This window comes from Callithrix jacchus, chromosome 8 (genome assembly GCF_049354715.1).
Source record: "Callithrix jacchus isolate 240 chromosome 8, calJac240_pri, whole genome shotgun sequence".
NCBI lineage: Eukaryota > Metazoa > Chordata > Mammalia > Primates > Cebidae > Callithrix > Callithrix jacchus.
The window spans coordinates 33,905,347-33,926,602 of record NC_133509.1 but is presented as its reverse complement, the minus strand read 5'-3'; the positions used below and the strand labels follow the sequence as shown (position 1 = coordinate 33,926,602).

General features: G+C 37.1%; 1 long non-coding RNA gene across 1 annotated transcript in view; it reads right to left on the bottom strand.

Moving 5' to 3' along the window:
* LOC144577540 (uncharacterized) overlaps nt 1-18,755 on the bottom strand; it is an 80,336-nt gene extending 61,581 nt beyond the window's left edge. The window contains exons 1-4 of the long non-coding RNA XR_013521678.1: nt 18,422-18,755; nt 12,965-13,066; nt 6,939-7,032; nt 4,855-4,918 (exon numbers count right to left, since the gene is read on the bottom strand). This is a non-coding gene — a long non-coding RNA (uncharacterized LOC144577540). The remainder of the gene's footprint in view (nt 1-4,854; nt 4,919-6,938; nt 7,033-12,964; nt 13,067-18,421) is intronic.
* Between the last annotated feature and the right edge of the window lie 2,501 nt (nt 18,756-21,256).

The following is a 21,256-nucleotide window of genomic DNA, read 5'->3' as shown; positions in this document are numbered from 1 at the left end:
ATCCATGAAAGTATGCCCTTTTATTCTTCTATAAAATTATGTCAACTTGTGTACTTTGAGAATCTTTCTAGATGTAACCTCTTATCTTCAAGGTAATATAAGCCAAGCAGATGCTGTGATTTCTTGATGGAAGAGAGTTTTATCATCTTTCTTTGTCTGGTCTTCAAAGGGAGTGGAAGACAAAATTGTTGAAGTGTGGAAATGTTCAAAAGCAAGAAGTAATTGCTTGTAGAAAAACCTGCATTTTCAAACTTTATGCTTTGTTAATTTAAAGCATTTGCTAAGGAAAGCAGCTCTTAAGTAACATCAACAGCTGAGACTGTTTTTCATGCCAAGATTTCTTTTTCCTCAAATTTCCAACTGCATTTCTACCTAAGTTTAGGACCTTGGAGTCATGCTCAAAATTCAACTCCTTTATCTCCCTCAGAGTCTCTATTCATATGAAATGTCCAGATATTAATATATTTTGTCATACACTATATGAACGCAAACCATGTGGAGAAACAATGATGGGCATATTGGAGATACTTTCAGTAGGCTGAATAAAAAGGGAATACAGCACAAGAGTGGGTCTGGGTAAAGAGAGGATGAGTCTATCTTGTTGAACTTGGGGTTTCTCTGGGGTATCAAAATGGAGAGAGCCAAAATGCAGATAGACATATAAATTTTTCTCTTAAAAAAATAGATCTTGGTAGACATATAATAACAAAAAACATGTATTGATTATTTAGCATATACCAGATGCTGTTATCAATATTTTATGTCTGTTAACACATTTAATCTGTACAATATCATTGGTAGTTTAGAAGATATAATTATCTTTGTTTTCAAATTATGAAACTAAACTGAAACTCGGAAAAGTTTTACAATTTGCTTAATGTCACAGATAGCTAGCGGTCTAGTTGGCATTCTAAGTTAGGCAGTCTCCAGGTGCACATTATGTTGTGCACTTCCTCTGTTTCACATAAGAATTATTATATAAGCATACAGAAAATAGTTGATGTTATTGCCATGAATGTGATCACTGGAATGGTGAAAAGAGTATATGTCAGACAGAAACTAAGGCACACCCAATATACCGATTGTTCCCTATAGTCTTTAGGATTTACATTCCTTTCTGGCAGCTCCTGGCCATTGATGTCTGTTCTCCAGCACCATTCATCTTGGCAGCTTTCCTTGTACAACGTACCTTACAAACGAATCCAGGAACCATCTCCAAGCCTGCTTTTGAGAACCTGAATGGAACTTGAATTTGCACTCTAAACCACATAAAATAACCCTTGTGATAAACTTTGACTATTAATGAAACTTTCTTCCCTTTCCTACTTTCCATCATATAGCCCTTTCCAGACATGAAAAAACAATGACTGTGATCCACAAGGTCCCACATCTGTTTCTAAACCATCTCATTTCTTTTCTTCAGATGCTTTACCCCACTTTCATCTTCCTATACACCAAAACACCTCTCACCTCTCCTGCAAAAACATACGCTTCAGATAGCCTGTTTACATAAAGTACTACTTAATCTACTTCCATTTTACTCTCATTTTAAATCACTATGATTGCTCAATACATATAAGCAATTCTGTGCAGATGTTGCTGGAAGCAAATGTTTATCTGTTTCTCTAATTTTGTTTACAAATGATCAGAGAATAGTGTGCTCTAGTTCATCATTGGTTCAAGTTACTGGAAATAAGAAGTATATCCCATGCATGAATGGCCAATTGTCTAGTATTAAAATTCAATAATATTCTCAAACCTAACCTAGACTGAAAATAATTTAATTTCCTTTAATGATTCTGAAAACACTTTAGGGTTTTGCAGAGTTCCAAGGTTATCATTATCATTGTCATAAATATATATATATATTTATGTTATAAGTTATAAAGATTTCCAGTCCATAAGTTATCAGATTAATCAGCTTTTACTGCATTTCTTTAGGTTTGTCTCACCTCCTCCATTATAATATCTTTAAGGTTAGAAGTATGCCTATTTATACTGCACTTCACATAGAACTTTTCCCAAATAGGTGCACAATTCATATTTTTATTGTATGGATTGGAGCTTAAACTGCACAGCAAGATTCTCATTTTAATTTCTATCTTCCTCTTTACTATTTATGTCAGGACTTAACCTACTTTTCCAACCCATAACTATAAGAAAAAACAAGCAGTGGCCATTGTTACTGACTAGTGAGTTATACTTCTTTGAGCATACCTCTTTTATACAACATTCAGTAGAAACTAGCACTTTTCACTAACATGAAATTATTTATAGTCACATAGGGTGGTTGTATAGTCCTGAGGCAAAATTAAGCATGGCTCTACAACTTGTTTGGGCAATGAAATATGGCTAGAAGTGACAAATGTCACTTCCTGATAGAATATTTCATTGATGCCCTATTCCTCAGCTTTCTATTCCCTAGCTGTGAAGATCCTGAAATCACCTGTTGATATGGGATTGTTACAAAATGGAAGCAGCTGGAACAAGAAACTAACATATGGAGATTACCTGCTTTACAGAGACACTCAGACAGAAAGCAGGCAATGAGTAAGTTAATACAAATAAGTAAAATACAAATGTGTTATGTAAAGCTACTGGGATTTTGGGGTTACTGTTTTACCACTGCATAACTTAGCATAACCTGATATAGTACTTGATAAATGTCTTATTATGTATCTTTTCCATGAACAGTACATTCCTTCAGATTAGGGACTATGTCTAAAGCATTTCTTTATTCTCAATACTATGCAAAGATAGTTTTTACTAGGCTGTCAAATAGTATTTGTGGAATGAATAAATGAAAAGTAAATATTCTCTATTTCCATAGAAAATAAGATAATATTATCAGTTTGGCCATTTGTTTCATTTTATCCTGCAGAAGCAGAGTTTAGCCTTAAGAATTGGCAGGCCTACTACAGTTCTGTCAGTGTAGTTTTTTAGCTGCTTACTAAATTTATTCCCAAATATTTCTATTTTTTATGTTTTATATATTTGTATGTTTTTAAATGCCATTTAAAAATTGTAATTAGACTAAATATTGTAATCAAAATGCATATATTGTTAGACTAGCTCAAAAAGCAAGACCAGCTGTATTCTGTCTAGAAGAAATATGCTTTAAAAAGAAGGATACAATAAGTTGAAAATAAAAGGAAGAAAATAAGTGTGTACAATCAAAATAAGAATACTGGATTTGTCATATTAATATTGGACAAAATAAAAAAAGAAAAATGTGTTCGTTCTATAAATGGTGCTAAAAAAACTAAATATCTTTATGAAAAAAATGAACCTTAATAGTTACCTTGTACAATAAATAAAATTTTCTAAAAATACAGCTAATGTGAAACTAAATCTCTAATACTTCTGGAAGAAAATATAGGAGAAAATCTTTGTGAGATTACAGTAGTCAGATTATTCAGATAAAAGCTAAAAAATCATGAAGCAGAAATTTGAGAAAGTGAACTTGAAAACTTCTTTTTAATTCCCTGGATAAGTAATTGAAAAGTCAAGCAAAATGATAAAAAAAAAAAAAATCTCTCTATATAACTGGCATCCAGAATATATAAATTATTCTTTCAACTCAGTAATAAGTAGCAAATTAAAAATGAGTAAAATATTTGACCATACACATCACAATAGAAGACACTCAAATGATCAATAAACACAGAAAACACATTCAACATCATTAGGGATGGGGAAATAAAAATTAAAATCACAATGAATAATCACTGACAAACTGTTAATATAGATGAAACTAAAAAGACTGATGGTAACAAGTGTTAGTGAAGATATGGAAGATATGGAAAAACTGAAACTCTCATAAAATTTTGGTAGGAATGTAAAATAATAAGCTGCTTTTGAAGCAAGTTTGGTAGCTTCTTATAAAGTTAAATGTATGCCTTATATGTGGTCTAGAAATTCTATTCCTAGGTGTTTACTGAAACATACAAGGAGAAATGAACCCTATGTCTATGCAAGACTTGCACAAAAATGTTCATAGCAACATTTTGTAATAGCCAAAAACTGGAAACTACATAAATGTTAATAAACTGATAAATTATGACATATTTGTAAAATAGTATACTCGAAAAAATGAACTTCTAACATATATACAAAACCATGAATAAATCTTCCTGAGTAAAAAAGGTCAGATACCAATGAGTAAGTGGTCTATGATCCATTTTTTATGAAATTACAGAAAATACAAAGATAATCTATATTGACATAAAATAGATCAATGGCTGCCTGGGGTCAGGGTTCAAGGGAATTGGCAGAAAGGGGGCATAGGAAAACTTTTGAGGAAAGAAAAGTGATGAAAAAGGTTCTATATTTTGATGTTAGGAGTTGTTACACAGTGTTTAAATTTGTAAAAACATAAAAATATATATTTATAATCTATATACATCCATATAAATATATAAAAATACCTCTCAGAAATAAAATATTTAAGAATATAAACTGTTAATATTTCTGGAAATTGAGGATAAAATGCAGTTTCTCCTCTCATTCCTAGTGATGAGCTAGGAACATATTTTCACCCCAAACCCACAAGTTTGGGTCTGCTAGTCCAAAGACCTTATTTCCCAAGGGAAGAGTCCCATAGCCATGGTTTCATTCAAACTGAAAGTTGATATTGCCACCAGGACACTTTGAGATTTGTATTACAATGACTCAATAAGCAAAGAAAGGGGTTACCTCGCCAGCTAGATTGATGGATCTTGAGTTTCAAAAGAGAAGTTAAATTGCCCCTACAGGTGATACACTGAGGAACATCTTAATAATTCCATGTCTTATGGTGAAAGCTAATGTAGAACCATGCAATGCAATAAATGTTAGACTGTCAAAGGTCTATACCTTTCTGGAACGAAGTCTTCGGTTACCGCATCAGGCAATAAACCATTAACATCTGAGGCCCTTGCTGAGAACAAAGGGAACACAAAACGGATAGTTTTAGATACCAGCTATGACCATGTGATCCGTATCAGAAATGAGACCTGCAATAGTTATTGTCTTCTATGTTTTGATATAAACAAATTGTGAATATATTAATCATTTGTCTTCTCCTTTTCCATTTTTCATAAGATATGTTAATAGTAGTTAAACTTATATCTCAGTAATTAAACGCAAATATGTTCATATAGAAGATTAATGAACGTCTCCCAAAGACTGATAAAAGGACTTTGCATGTTACTTTAGAAAAGCGTTAGTGAAGAGATTCATAATAAACAACATAGTTGTTTTTAGATGCTACGTTAAAAAAGAATGGAATATGATGGCTTTCCCTGTGTTAATTTACCTAAACTGCAACTAAGTGTCCCAAACTTTTCTTACCTGTATAACTTTGGTTAAGAATTCGCCATTTACCTTGTCTACAGGATTTGGAAAGCAGAAGTAAAGAAACAATGAATTATATTCTCTGAAGGCTAGTGCAGGACAGTAAGCACTGTGGCTGCTTACGCAGACTTTTACTGATCTACCAGCACACTTTATTGACGTGACAGAATCCAAACCCACAACTACTGTAGCTACCTCCAAATTATTTTCCCTCAGCTTCTCCAAGTTCTGATCCAGAAACACATGGAAAACTGTGTAAAAGACATTAGCTAATTCCACAGGTCACCAGCATTTTTGAGGCTGAAGGTGATAAGAATCAGATGTGGACTCCAGACTGTCTTTCTGTGTTCCTGCTTGTCTTCCTCCCCTACTTCACAACCAGCTTTCCTTCAGAGCTACTAACTCAGTTTACCTAATGCCTCTCTCTACCATGAATGTATTCCTGATTTTCTAGAAATCTACTATTCATAATGTAAAAGCTATATGAATTTAATAATAGTGTATAGCAAAAGCAACAATATGTAGCGAGGAAGAGATTTCACAACTCTCTGATATCATTTAATCATTTAAAAATTAAGCATGTATTTCATGTGTTACAGTATAACCATTGGATAAAGACCCCATTTTTCAGGAGGGGCTAGAAAAGGAGAGAGGGCATATGCAAGCGACCTTGACACCTTGTTCTGAAGATGGGAGACATAGGACAAATGAAAGTGTCACTAAGGAAGAGTGATCAAAGGGCTAGGACTATGGCACTGCATTTGTCACATTTACATAGTTAATGGTATTTACCAATACATTACTCAATAACCATTTGAGATGATGCACTCAAGAACTATAGTTCATACCAGTGTCCAAAGGAAAAATGTTTCTCCTAAAAAACTGATCAAACTTCTTTTCTTAATAGGAATAAAAGTTATATAATCAATTTTATCTCCTTCTCTTTCACTCTGGCCACTTGGAAGCTCTATGTCACTTTTTAAAAATTAATTATGTAAACTATTTTTTTCCTGTTCTATATTTTCTTTGTCTTTTGGTAATTAAAATTTTGAAGTTAGAAATATAGATTTATAAGTTACCTAAAATATTTGTTAAAGTAATTAAAAATAAGAAAATTAATTCATGAATAAATGAGTGAATAAAAAACAAATTTAATAGACATTTTTCAAATATACCAATATAAATAATTCAATTCACATTGTTAATACTAAGTATATATACGCTTAATTCATTTTTTATTAGTAAAGAGTCTTAGTCATTTGAGACCATTTTAGCTAATTTATTTCAATTAGAGTAATGCATTCTAAAAGGCATATTAAAAATTACATTTAATGATAGGTACATTTCACACTCAGTCTTTCCCCCTATCTAGAGTTTCTTTCTTTTAGGCATATAATAGAATTATTTCAAACCAATAGATTACTTTCAGGGAGGTCAATCCTAGGCACTGACAACTTAGGGTACTGTAGACCTTTTTCATTTACAGAAAATTTAACATATTTTAATTTTTAGATGTTATTCAGTGTTTGGGTTATTTGTTGAATATATGGTCTAAGACAATATCTGAAATTGAGAAAATATTAAGATATAGACTGTAGTCTTACAGACAGTTCTTCAATCCACACATCATGGCAGTTGTCTGTTCCACTGTAAAATTATTCTTATGTTTTTCACTTCAGCGTTACTTTAATACGTGAGCTGTAAAAGGAGGGATATCATAGTCATTCCTGGTTCCACATGTCTCAGTGCCATTAGCATTCATACTAAACGAATGCCATTTAACTTAATGAGAAGTTCATTTCCTCTGTCCATTTACTACCCCTTTAAGCATCTATCTTCCTTCCTGAGTCTGCTGCAAGGCATGTAGGCAGCTAGTAAAGAGGATTTAAAAAGATTTTCACTTTATATGCCTTGAACTGAACTGCTCTCTACTGGCATTCTAAAAGTAGAGGGATCTACGGTCGTGTCATGTTTTCAGTCTTCTTTCCTCATATCTTAGTAACTTCTGTAATATTCCTACCAAAGCGGTTTATTCAGTAATGTAATAACTTCATTGTCAACTTTCCAGCCCCATTTATCTATCGATGAATTATTTGAGACTTTTAAAGGGATGACTGTTTGAATACCATTGTTATGGCTAAAAGAAAAACATGGTACCTTGTTACATCTCAGGTAGATGTTGTATTGCAAGTGTTTGAACACTTTTTAATATTTAGATGGTGGAAATTCGCAATAAGAAAGCACAAATTCTAAAAAATTATATAGCTGTTGAGATGAAGCTGCCATTTTCCAAAGCATAACACCCATTTCTTGTCATGAAATTTTATTCAAGATGCTGAGCTGCACAGCACAGAGAATGAGATATCGGCAAAAGAGATGCTATAAAAAAATAACAACAAAAAATCCTGATGGATTCCTTAATCATATAAGCCACTGGTGAGCAAAAAATTCACTGTTAAGATTGCTTCAGAAATTAGGTCTTGACCTGACTTTTTGAAAAATAGCACAAAGTAAATTGAAAACATAAATGGATACATGTTTCTGAGAGAGGTTGGGAGAACTGCCTTTCAGTGTAAGGAAGATAAAGGATGTTTGTTCTATCAAAGACAAGCTTAAAATTAATGACACCCATCCTAAAAGGGATGAATTATTTTAGAGTATACATTATATATTCATTCATCAGCATGTACGTAAAGGGTGTGTCTCTGCTCACAAAATAATTTGACTGAAATGAATGGGGAAAATCAAACCAGGAGGGCATACGGCTTATTCCGAGGTATATGTCTGCCCTGGCAATTTGAGGACCTGACGGAGATGTGGTATGTCCATGACATCTTGCACACATAGCAGTGTGATCCTATTGCACCCTATCAGATGACTTTTTCTCTCCAGGGTCTTTGCTCTATTCTAGCTTCATCACTCAGCTTTCTTTCGCTGATGCTGGCCCTCCCGTTTTTGGCCTTTTTTACTACCTGCCTGGCTCCAGATTTATGGGTATTTTCCCCAGCTCCAGCCAGAGACTGCTGAATTATCACAATGCATAGCCCAAGTAAAGGAACTCTCTGGCCTTCAGTCTCAGTCATTAGGATTCAGCACTGCTTACAACAGGAGCCAACTATTGTATCATTTATTATTGTTTTGATAATTTTGTGTTTATTGTTATCTAAAGTTTCAGAAGCCTATAACTGAAAACAGTGCCTGATCTCTTGAATGTTGCTGTCACCACATGCTAGCAAGAGCCAGGTGCTTCAGTAGCAGTAATAGAGCGGCCTGATGACTTTGGTGTTTGCATGAACTAGAGTCATCAGGAAAACAGGAATTAAAGAGAATAGTTTCAGTCAACATCCAAAGATTAGATAATTTACAAACCAATAATATTCTAGTCCACATGATAATCAATAAACCTAAAATACTGACTAAAAGAATCACAAAATTTCCTGATATCAAGGATGTTTATAAAGTTTGCACTATTTAAATTCTGGATGATTCAGTATTGTGAAAAGTGTTTTTTGTTTTGTTTCATTTTGTTTTTAATCAGACCGACCTCAGAACTATGACTCTGCCATTTGGAGCTGGCTTCACTAAGGGACTTAAGCTCCCTGAGCTGTAGCTTCTACATCGCTGAAGTTGAAATAATATCTACTTTGCAGAGGTGTTTTCAGTATTTGAAATAATATTGATAAACCAGCACACACTAGACAGTAACATATTTAGTTTTAAGAAACTAAAAGTACTATAGCACACTATATATATGAGTATGCATAGAGGTAACATTTTTATGGCTCTGACATACATAGCAATATAAATACTTAATACTTTTTAAATGCCTCAAATATAATGATGCACTGTCCCCACACAGCCACAGTTTCTGATGTTTTGTCACTCTGCCTCTTTCTCCCTTCTCCTCTCAGCTGATGAGAAGTCTCTCCAGGTTCCCTAGGATAAGGAAGCTGAAAGTCTCTCTGACACCTGAATTTTTATGAAGAAAGAGAAGGAAAATAGGAAAAACTCCACATTCTTAATACATCCTATGAAGTATAAATCATTTTTTCAAAACATGGTATTGTCTTTTCCAATCTGATTTATTCAACCTGAAGTGACATAAACATAGAAAGATCAGAGAGCAGTATGATTTAATGTAAAAATCAGCTCTCACCCCAGACTAGTAGTCTTCACTTGAAATACTACTATCTTTCTAGCTGTTTCAGACTTCCCTCTGCCTTTATAGCTTCAGACACATGGTGCTGCCCTGGGGATGAATGTGTTCATGTAAATTGTTCCACATTAGCTGAATTCCTTTCATGGCATAGCCCCCACTATAAAATTGAAATAACCAGGTAAAAGTCATCCTCATTTTCCTTGTGCTGATGAATGCTTTGATTTCACAAACCTATTGTTAACTGCTAGCCTCTTACATTTTCCTTAAGAAGCCTCTTGTCCCCTCAATTTCCCTGTACATGCTGGAATTGCTTACTTAACATCATTTTCAAAGCTTTTTTAGTTTAATATTTTATTGTTTCAAATTGTAGGTATGTAATATACTGATTATCAGTATATTCTCATAGTTTGAATTTACTCCAGGTACAAATATACCTTAATTATTAAAAGGTGGTTGTGCAAATTGACTTGTTTTCAAGATCTTCTGTCTAGGTTGACTTTGGTATTTCCCAGACAAAAAAGAAGTGTATCTTTATACGTAAAAAGCCCCTTAAATCCAGATAGAATCAGACAAGCTAGATAACCTGAGTGTATCAAATGAGAATTTCAGCTTTAGGAGTTGAAGCTTCTCGTGTGTGTGTGCGCGTGTGTGAGGTTATATTATCCTCATTTTAGAGATCTGAAAACAAGGCTCAAAAAGTTAAATCACTTACTTAGGTGAAATAATTATTCCGTAGCAAAGCCAGGATTTTAACTGAGATTCATCTAGAATCAAAGCTCACATTAATTTCATAAAATAATACTTATCCAGGGAAGATCATACAAATGGTTATTTTCATCTAGGGAAGCCAAGAGATGGGAAACTAACTTCCGAGAATAGAATATGGACATTTGCCAATGGAGAAAAATGCATCTTAAAAAAACAAAGCATATAAGCGCAGAAACTACTATGGAAATGTTTGAGTCATAAATTGAAGACTAGCAACCCTTCAACTTGGTTATTTTTTCTAACGGAAAGAAGAAAATTAGAGACATTTTTGGAAAAGAATGCTTGGGACAACCGAGAAAACTTGAATGACAGGCTAAGGAGTTTGAACTTTATTCCACGGGCCACTGGGTACCCATGGAGGCATCTGAGAAGACAGGTGCATTTCAAGAAAAGCAATGTGAAAGAGTTTCATAAGGAAGAAATACAGAAAGAGAGAATCAAGCTGGGAGGCCATTTTTCCAGTTATCAGAGTGGTCTGAGAATAATAATGGGATGGAGATGGAAAAGGAACACCTGCAATGCTAGAGGAAGGTTAAACATGGAGTAGAGGTTGTTCAGAACAACTTTCCCCCCTGTGTTTTCCTCAATTGGCCATGATTTGTGTGCAAGTCCTAGACAATAGTCGTAGAAAGTAAAACCTAAATTTTGATCAGGAAGCACTCAGAAAATTTGGGCACTACTGTAAGGAGATAGCACTATTCTAGCTCAGAGTGACTTCCATTAAAAATACGTATTATCCTCTTGGAGATACAGGGTAAAAGTAAGAAAAAATGAAGTTGACAGGTGAATCTATTCAATTAGCTTGCTATATTTTAAGTTGACATTTCATCATTGGAAAGAAAAAGAAATGTTCAGTGGAAAACTTTGAGGGCTATTACTGAGTGAGCCATTTGGAAGGACACAGAGTCCAATACTCTCAGTTAGGCGAGAGACTTTCCTATAGCTGGTCACTTCATGCCTGCACTTTACTGGCAAAAGAAAGATAAAATAAACTGTGAAGAAAATGAAACCACACATGTAAAGCAAACACATACAATTTAGATAAACAGCAATAATGTAGTATAAAATAAAAAAGACAAAACAGCAAACTGAAAATTCAGAATAGACAAAAATAGTGAAAAACGCAACAGTAAAACAAAAAAGATTAAAGAAGATTAATGTAAACAAATAAATATTGACTCAAAGAGTATAAGAAGAAGAGACGCTATTTAAGGTTGACAAATTTAGTTAAAATAATATCCTTTTTTAAAGGATAGAAAATACTTACTTTTTATGAATTTCACTTATAAATTCCACATAGTCACTGAGTTCAGTTAACCCTTGGGACAAACTGACCTATCCATTTCCAGCATGACTGCACACATATTCTCCTTCTCAGCCTGGGCTTTGCTCTAAAGGGTCCACTGCCAAGAGACCAAGGCCCCTGAGAGATTGTCATGAAATGACAATGACAATGACAATGTCATGAAATGAAAGAAGTCTTTCATTTCCAACACCTGGGCTTCTTTACAAATTTGGCAAACAGTTCTAATAGGCACAATTCCGGCCAACTTTTTCTACCCAGGTTTTACAAGTTAGCAAAGTCTCTGTTACACATAACACAAAGATAAGACAGAAGGATTGAGAATATTCACTGGCTACTTTAATGTGGGAAACAAAGGAATGGAAGCATCAGTGAGAGGCTCATCCATGGCTACTGCAGGTACCAAGGGGGATTTAAGAATGTGAGATATGTTCCCGTCTTACGTGTGAAGCCATTAATACTGAAAGAGCAGCTTACAGATAAATCACATGGAGATCAATCAGCAAGAACCACTACTAGAAACAACATTTGTGTCTCTAGTTAATTTGATTGTTGGAGAAAACAATATCTACTTTTTATGAATTTCATTAATAAATTCCATATAGTCATTGATGAGCCATGACCTAAAAATTCTGGTTGGTTACCAACCATACAATAAGGCTGGAACTCTTAGTCAAAGAAAAACCAGAAGCAAACGAGTTGATGGTTAGATGTAGTTACAGCAGAGAGTGAGGTGTGCCTCTGGAGCCAGCCTGCAGACCTGGCCTGTGACTTTGCCATTTCCTGGCTCAACAATCTCTGGCAAGATCCCTCAACCTTCATATACCTCAAGTTCTTCATCTGTCACGTAGGGATAATGCTCCAGGGTTTTTATGAGGAACAGATGCATTAATTCTCGCGAAGTAGTAATGTACATAAAGCCTGGCACATAAAATGCACTCAGTACACATTTGCAATTATTGTTATTATTCTCATAGCAAAGGCTTGCTTGATGTTTGGAAAAGATGATAGCCAAAATATATGGAATTCCTCAAAGAAATCTCAAAATGCAGGGCAGCATTTAAACAGAAGCTAGAAACCTAAGACAAATGCTAAAACTAATGAAAAAAAATTTCAAACTGCAAACAAAGCTTCTCAAACACCTGATTTTTTTTCCTCTTTTTTTTTTTTTTGAGACAGAGTCTTGCTATGTCTCCCAGGCTGGAGTACAGTAGTACTTGGCTCACTGCAACCTCCACTTCCTGGGTTCAAGCAATTCTCCTGCCTCAGTCTCACCAGTAGCTGGGATTACAGGTGCCCACCACTACTCCTGGCTAATTTTTTGTATTTTTAGTACAGATGGTGTTTCACTATGTTAGTCAGACTGGTCTTGAACTCCTGACCTCAGGTGATTCGCTCACCTCGGCCTCCCAAAGTGCCGGGACAAAGTGCCGGGATTACAGCTGTGAGCCACCTCCCCTGGCCAACACCTGACCTTTCTTAAGAAAGTTTTGACAAAATGTCTGCAAAAGATAAAAGACACACAAACAATAAGAACAAGTACTTAAGGCAGACTCACTTTGATCCAGACACTGTAAGCATTTTACATTGAGCTTATTGATACAAACAATCATGTCATAATGTAGATGTTATTGTAGCATCTGATGAGGAGCACAGGGTGGTTAAGTAACTTGCCCAAGGCCAAACAACCGGTTCGCGGAGGAGCCAGGATCCAATACAGGCAGGAGGCTGCAGTGTCTGCTTCATTAAAGCTTTGGAGAGACTTCTGTTATTCCAATGAAGTAAAATTAAATGTTCTCCTCTTCTCGGAAGCCCATATCTATTGCTTGGACAGGCATGCATTTCTATAGCTTAATTTCCTTTAGGATTCTTTAGTTGAAACTTACATTTCTATGAGTTTTAATGGTGTGACCCTTGGTTTCTTTCTTGTCTCTCATTCTCCCTTCCTGGGCTATGTGTGAGTCATAGCTAGAGCTAGAAGCCAACAGAAGAAAAAAAAACTACATCTGGATTAAGATATGTATACCAAAAACAGACCATCTTTATTTCAAAGCCTGTGAGATTACAGCTTTTGTTAACTTTAGAAATGTATTTGGATTAAATATATATAATACTTACACATTATTGAACAAGACTATGCAGCAATCAACACCATTCTGTTTACAATATATATTATGTTTTCAATATTGTTTAAAAGTGATTTCTGACTGGTCAGCTCCAGACTTCACCTCACATTTTCTGTCTCAATTTAATTGACATTTATAATAATTAACTCCCTTTGCTTTTCAGCAATCCCTACCCTCTCCTGACATCCATTCTGTAGACATAAAATTACAAAACACAACCCTCGAGAACAAAATATGAGGGAAATAATGGCTTCGGGTATGAGCAATCAGCTATGAGCAAGAGACCTTTGAGAAGTATAAAGAAAAACCAGATAGGGAGAGAATATACCAATCTGGAATGGGATAAGATGGTGACATCACATAGAGGGGCTATGGCACAGAAGTAGCAACAGATATTAATCAACATTCCTTCCCAATGATGTATGGGTCAGGGTTCCAGGGCCTCAAAGAACTAGAATCCCAAGAGCACAAGCAGCACTCCCTAATCAATTCACAGCATGGCCTCACAGCATCAGCCAATGGAGGGTAGCGGTCATTTTCAATTCACTGTAAAAGAAGAGCTTTTAAGGAAGCCCTTAATCAAATGTAATTAGTCTAGAGGGTGATAGATGATCCATTTAGCCAAGCCTATGTGAAGTAATATAAAGTAACCTTAAGTAGGGTTGGCCTTGGGGCATCTTATTTACCAAATCAAATTCAGTTTAGTTTTATGCTTTGTTCAAAATGATGTTGGAGCAGTTTCTCTCCTTTACGTACCTAACATGATCCTGACCCATTGCTGTGACCAAAGATATCCCTTGGTTTTTCTCTGTATACTTACCTTATAGTTACAAACTGAAATAAAGCACAATTACCTACTCTCGCTAACAACACATATCATTTCCTTTCTGATGCACTGTTTCTGATAAAAAGTAAATTTGGAAAATACAAAGAATCCCGTAGAAAAAAAATACCACCACCACCACCCCCTCAAAAATAACTTCTGTTAATATTTTGATATATGGCCTTTCACTTTTTTGTCTTTGCTTTTTACAGGTTAATAATATAATGAGCTTTTCTTTCCTTTGCTGTCTTATTTTGAGTCTTCTTCAACTTAGGCAAATCCACAGGCCTCCAGGAGAACTGGGAGTTCTCGGAGCAGAAAGGCAAAGACACAGTAAACTAGCAAACTTCAGTCTTCTTGATCTACTAAAAAGGCAGTTAAGATGAAAGCCGAAGACTCACAGGGGAGCTAGGCGTAAGATTTATGACAAGATAATGAATTGGAAAGAGAATAGGATATGTGAGTTGTCCTCCCTTGGAAGATTGAGGGTTACTGGGGAGTTGGTACACGCAGATGACCAGACTAAAGGGACCACGTGCAGAACAGTCATGTCAGGATCAAGGGACTATTGAGCCACTCTTCCCCCTTCTTCTCCCCATGTCCCAGCATCTGGTAGAAGCTAAGCCCATGTCTGCTGGCCTCCTGTGCCTGCAAGCCGTGATTTTGCCATGAGTGCTGAGCAGAGCTTTTGGCCGGCCTTCTTACTCTTGAGAAAAGGTCTTCCAATCATAGTAGCAATCAGTTTCACTAGCCAACAGTGTCCCCAGAAAGAAACACAGAAAGGCTACATTTTCAATTTCCAGCCAAGGGTGAATAACTGACATTTTAATATCTGGTTGTGATTTTTATGAGGCTAACTGGATGTCTTTTTTGTTACTGTGTGAGGACTTTAATTTCCTTTGAGTTCCTCAGAAAAGCAAATCCTAAAGCATCCTTTTATATCTGAATTATTTTGAGAAATATATATTTTTTTCATTTAAACCTAAGATCACTGCATTACGACTTTAATCAAAAAGAGACAGATGACTCACTCAGAACTTCACAGCTTTTTTGCCATCACTATCACATTGTGCCTAAGCATATTATTCTCAGAGCCGCAAAAAAAAAAAAAAAGAAAAAGATTCTGAATGTGTTTGACATATAGTAACAAACATCAGGTTGACAGACATATGGTAAAAGGTATGCACAGTTTACACGGAGAGAGCTAACAGCATCATTTGCTTAGCCCCAAATCCCTTGGGGAACAGTCAGTTCAGTTCTCCTTACAGCTCAGGCAAACTGGTGCTCCATGTGAGCGAAGAGCTCCCTTCACTCTGACCCCGTTGCTGCGGTAATCACGGTAATCACATCCATCAGCTCCCGCGCATTTCACTGTAGGGTGCCCATGGGAGTGAAGGGTGCTGGCTTATTGCCTCTCTGCTGCTTCCCCAAGGGCCAGCCTGGCAGTGGTTGCTGCCTAGCCAGATGGGAGCTTGTTCCTGGGCAAGTAAACAAACTTATGCTCTACTTTGAAAAGGAGAGTGTCAGGCTTGTTTTTCTTATCTATACTAGGAAACAAATGCTACTATTTCTACTTTATCAGTAATGATGTAACACCACTGAATTTATAAGACTATCAGACTTGTCCATAGCCTAAACGGCATTAGAGTCTGAATACAGAGATTCCTAAAGCCTGATTTCTGGTGAGCATCTTGGATCCTCCTGCCAGTTAGATCCCCGGTCACCATTCCTCATTGCCTTCATTCACATTTTATTCCTCTGTGTAACCATGCAGAAGGAACTTGCCTTATGAATTTTCATTGACTAAATAATAAATCAAAGTGTGGCCCGGGACACGACACTGTCTCTCTGGGACTTATTTCCCATCAGTAAATAAGGGGTTGCACTTGGTAATTTCTAAGTTTCCTTGAAGCTTCAAATTTTCTTCTTAGGTTATGCCGCTATCAGTTTACCTGTACTACTTGGTTTTCTGCCTAAACTGCTCTCTTCGCTGAACCAGTACCAGTGGGCACTTACAAATAGCCCAGGACCTGGGCTTCATCTATAATATTGTACATCCAAAGACAAAATTTTCCAACTGAGGGAGGAAAACAGAGCAGGACATGGAAGTCTGAGAGCAAATCAGGACAGGATAATCATGACCAGAGCAGAGGAGAGAAGCCGTCACTCACAGGAGCCATCCTACCCTGAGGGATTGCTGTGGCCAGGGGTGCTTCATCAGGGCTCTATATGGCTCACTCAAAGTAGCCACCCCCTATGCATTCCTTCTGTAGTTTCCAAATCACTTTCTGATACTAATTTGACTTTCCAATACCAAGAAAGAGATTAGGCTGCGTAATCAATGGAAAAACGTATTTTCTTTCATCAGTTAATTAATTTAAATTATGGCTTAAACTTTGTGGCAGGCTGAATAGCCCCCAAAGATATTCAGGCCCTAATCCCTGGAACCTGTGAATATTAACTTTTCTAGAAAAGGTGGCTTTGTGGATGTGACTGAGGATATTGAGATAGATAGGGAGATTATCCTTCCTTAACAGGGTGGGAACTGGAGACAGGGATATCTGACACAGAGGATAAAGGTAATGTGGTAACACAAGTAAGATGCCACACCAGTGGCTTCAAAAATGGAGGAAAGTCTGGGCACGGTGGCTCACACCTATAATCTTAGCACTTTGGGAGGCCAAGGCAGGCAGATTGCCTGAGGTTAGGGGTTCGAGACCAGCCTGGCCAACATGGTGAAACCCCGTCTCCATTAAAAATACAAAAATTAGCCAGGCGTGGTAGTGTGTGCCTATAATCCCAGCTTCCTGGGAGGCTGAGGCAGGAGAATTGCTTGAACCCAAGAAGCAGAGGCTACAAGTGAGCCAAGATTACAACACTGCACTCCAACCTGAGCAACAGAGCAAAACTCCATCTCAAAAAAAAAAAAAAAAGCAAAGAAAAAGAAAATGGAGGAAAGGGCCAGGAGTCAGAGAAGGAAATTAATATCAAGAGCAGCCTTTAGAAGTTGAAAGAGACAAAGAATAAATTATTTTCTGGATCCTCCAGAAAGAACCAGCGCTGCTAGCACCTTGACTGTAGTCCAGTGACACTGACTGTGCACTTCCGGCCCTCAGGATTTAAGAGCATAAATTTGTGTTGTTTTAAGCCTCTAAATTTGTGGTACTTTATTACAGCAACAGTAACAAACTAGTATTAAACTCCCTTGTGATATCAGTACTAATGGTCTTTTGTCTAAGGGTCTAATTGCTTTGAGTTAGCCTAAAAATATTTTACAAATCTAGTTTCTGGACATGCAGACCCTGGACCGTGCATAGCAAAAACCTGCTCACCCAGGCAACACCCTTAATTTGGACTCACACTTTCTTTCAAACAGCAGTAGGATTCAGTTTCCCCTACTGTGGTGCCTCTGAAAAAGACATGAGTTGGTTGATTTTGTATGTAACTATAAGGTATCTAGCAGGATCTGACAAAAATAAGCCAAAATAAAGTATCAAGTTTACATATTATTAATGGGTGCACCTACTGTCATTCAAATGCAGCTGTTCTCCCTCACTTTCTTATTACAGAATGCCCTTATTAATCTTCTATAGGCATCAATGCCAGCCAGCCCTGTCTGGGCTGGATGCTAGTCTGCTAGTTCTCAAACTTTAATATGCATTACAGGCATTGAAATCACCTGGAGATCTTGTTAAAATGCAAATTCTGATTCTGTAGGTCTGAGGCAGGACCTGAGATTCTAAATTGTAATAAGCTCCCAAGCGATGCCAGGGCTGCTGGTCTACAGACTACACTTTTAAGCAGCAAGGTGCTAGATCATCTTCCGGAAGTTTTAGACTAAGGTGGATTTAAATTGGCACTACCAACAACAAAGCCTTGTGATATTCTCAAACCCCTACAGAACTTACCTTGAAATACCTTTGCTAGATGCGGCGCTCTACCTGGTGCACCGTCTCTGGTCCTGGCTTGCACATTAAGTACTTCCTTTGCATGCCTCTATCAACATAACATCCTTGAATTTCATCCTGGTCTTCTGCGAATTTTTTCCTTATCAAGTAGGCACTGACTTTGTAAGAATCTCTTATGCTTTTTCTAAATGCCAGTTCTTCTTCAGTTCCCTGAAATCTTACTTTAAAATGTTTCTTTTTATCCTGTTCACCTGCACCCCTAGGTTGCAAAGGCTTGCTGTCCTTAAATAAAGCCTTTTTCTCCTGGTTTGGGTCTGTGTCTAGGCGTAGATTCACCAGCGCCTGGGTCTCAGGAGCTATCAGGGGCCCAGTCTCCTCCCATAGCTGGCTTGCCTTTGTAGGCTCCCAGTAATATCTTAGAATCTATTTCCATCCCTTCCTGTTTTAAAACTACTACTCCCTGTGGCATCCCCTATTTATTTCAGTTTCTGATCTGAGAAATGACTCTAGTCTTTGGTTAATTTGTGGATTACAGACAACTGGCACACCCTGCACCCCAGAAAGGATCAAATATTTTCTCATTTGTTACAGGTTCTCGGATTTAGCTCACTTCCTGCTGTCTCTATCAAAGGGCTTCCCAGCTCTCTGCTGCCCTCTCCTGGTATTCTTTAGGACTACGCTCAATCAGCCCTTGGAGCACCAAAACCAATCAGATCACAGACCCCTGATCCACAAGACCGAGGAAGGTGATCTAAATAGCAAGTTGAACGGGGCATCTACTACCTTTATCAGCATTTTTAAAGTAAGAATTTCAACAGAAATATAGAAGGATCACATCCTTAACAGAGTTTCATTTCTAACGAAATGAGTATCACAAGAGTAAGAATAGAGGAGAAAGGCCGGGTGCAGTGACTCACGCCTGTAATCCCAGCTCTTTGGGAGGCTGAGGTGGGTGGACCACAAGGTCAGGAGTTCAAGAGCAGCCTGGCCAAGATGATGAAACCCCGTCTTCACTAAAAATACAAAAATTAGCTGGGCGTGGTGGTGCATACCTGTAATCCCAGCTACTAGGGAGGCTGAGGCAGGAGAATAGCTTGAACCTGGGAAGCAGAGGTTGCAGTGAGCAGAGATTGTGCCACTGCACTCCAGCCTGGGTAACAAAGCAGGACTCCATCTCAACAAAAAAAAAAAAAAAAAAGAGAGAGAAACTTTAGAGCACATTCAAAGAAGAAAGAGGGTCCAATTTGCTAAACTAGTTGTTTCCAGGTCTAGCTGGAAAGATTTCAAGAAATATTGTCCTCTGGGACCCACTCCAGTTCATTTCTGATTACTTATATTTTTAATAACCTTCCTAGTGGTTCTAATACTGCTAAGAGCTCCTTGTTTAGACTATAAAATATGATAGATATGAATGAAAATCTAGTCATATTATATCAAATATCAAATGACACAATCATATTTTATAGACAATTTTTGAATATTTGTAAGGAGCAGCAGACCCCACATAAAAGGGTGCTTTGCTTTATGTTTTCAAAGTACAGGTCCTCCTGACCAGACTTTGTTCTATGGCCTATGGCCATTCTTCTGTGCTTGTCCTGCCTCCTGCCTCATTAAGTGTTTTGCACTATATGTTTAATGCTGATCCAGACAGGGAATCCATAGCTCCTCCTGACTAGTACCACACCCTTCACCCTAGTGCCACAGTCTGAGCCCACTCAGGAAAGCCCCTACCACTTCATGCCTTCCAAGCAACACACCCCTCCCTCTCAGACTGTGCTGCCCCCTGTTGTGTGGGCAGACCCAGATGGTGAAGGCCTGGGGTACGGGAGCAAGTGGAGCTATACTAACAAATGATACGATGAGGCTTCCGGATACTGTTTTCGCTCCTAATGTTGCTTCTATTTAATAATATGTTCTGATTCTATAAAAGCGATTGTCTCTCCCCTTGGCTGTAGTCTTTCCCATCCTATCCTACTCATCATAAGTACACCCTTTTCCAAAAGACTTTCCTGACCACCCACCTCTCTCTAGTCACACTTGGCAGATGGAGGAAGCATCTGAGATTAAGACCATGGCTGTTACAGGGATTGTGTAAACTTGTTTTTGTTTTTTTCTGCTGGGTGTTGTATGTACGGTGACTTGTGGATTTATGTTTCAGTGTACTGAAAACTTTCCATTTCATTCAAGAAATCTGTTCATGTTATAAACCTTGATTAAAGAGCAAGTTTTTATAATCTAAAAAAATACTTCTCTTATGTACCATTATTTTGCATTTAACATGCTTTAATTTTCTTTCAAGATGTGGAAGTTCTCTATCTTACTTAACATGCTGTATTTTGAGCTGTTAACACTAAAAGGCACTCTCATCTTTATACTTCTTTATTACCCTGGAAAGGCAGAGCACAATGCCTTGCACACAGTGGGTGATCAGTTAATATTTGCTGATTGCATTTCTTCCAAGCATCACTGGCTCAACCCTTAAAAATAAAACCCAAATCCTGGTAAATATGTCTTTCTTGTTCACTTGGCTTTTTCCCTTTCAATTCACCAGGGGTTACCCAATACTCTCTTATACCTCAGAGGCTGGCCTCTACACTGCTCACCTCCTTACCTCCCTCACCACCCGTTTCTTACCTCCTTTGGATGATCGTTTTGATCCTCTAGACAACCTCAAAACTCCTTTCCAGTGTTTACTCTGCTTAGCTGGAAAATCACTGGCAACTTAGAATTTGCATTTTTAATCAGGCATTGCATTGGATTTTTACTGTATTATTCTTAGTTCCTCTTGCATTTAAGCTACTGCGGGGTATATGGGTGACAGCATAAATATAAATA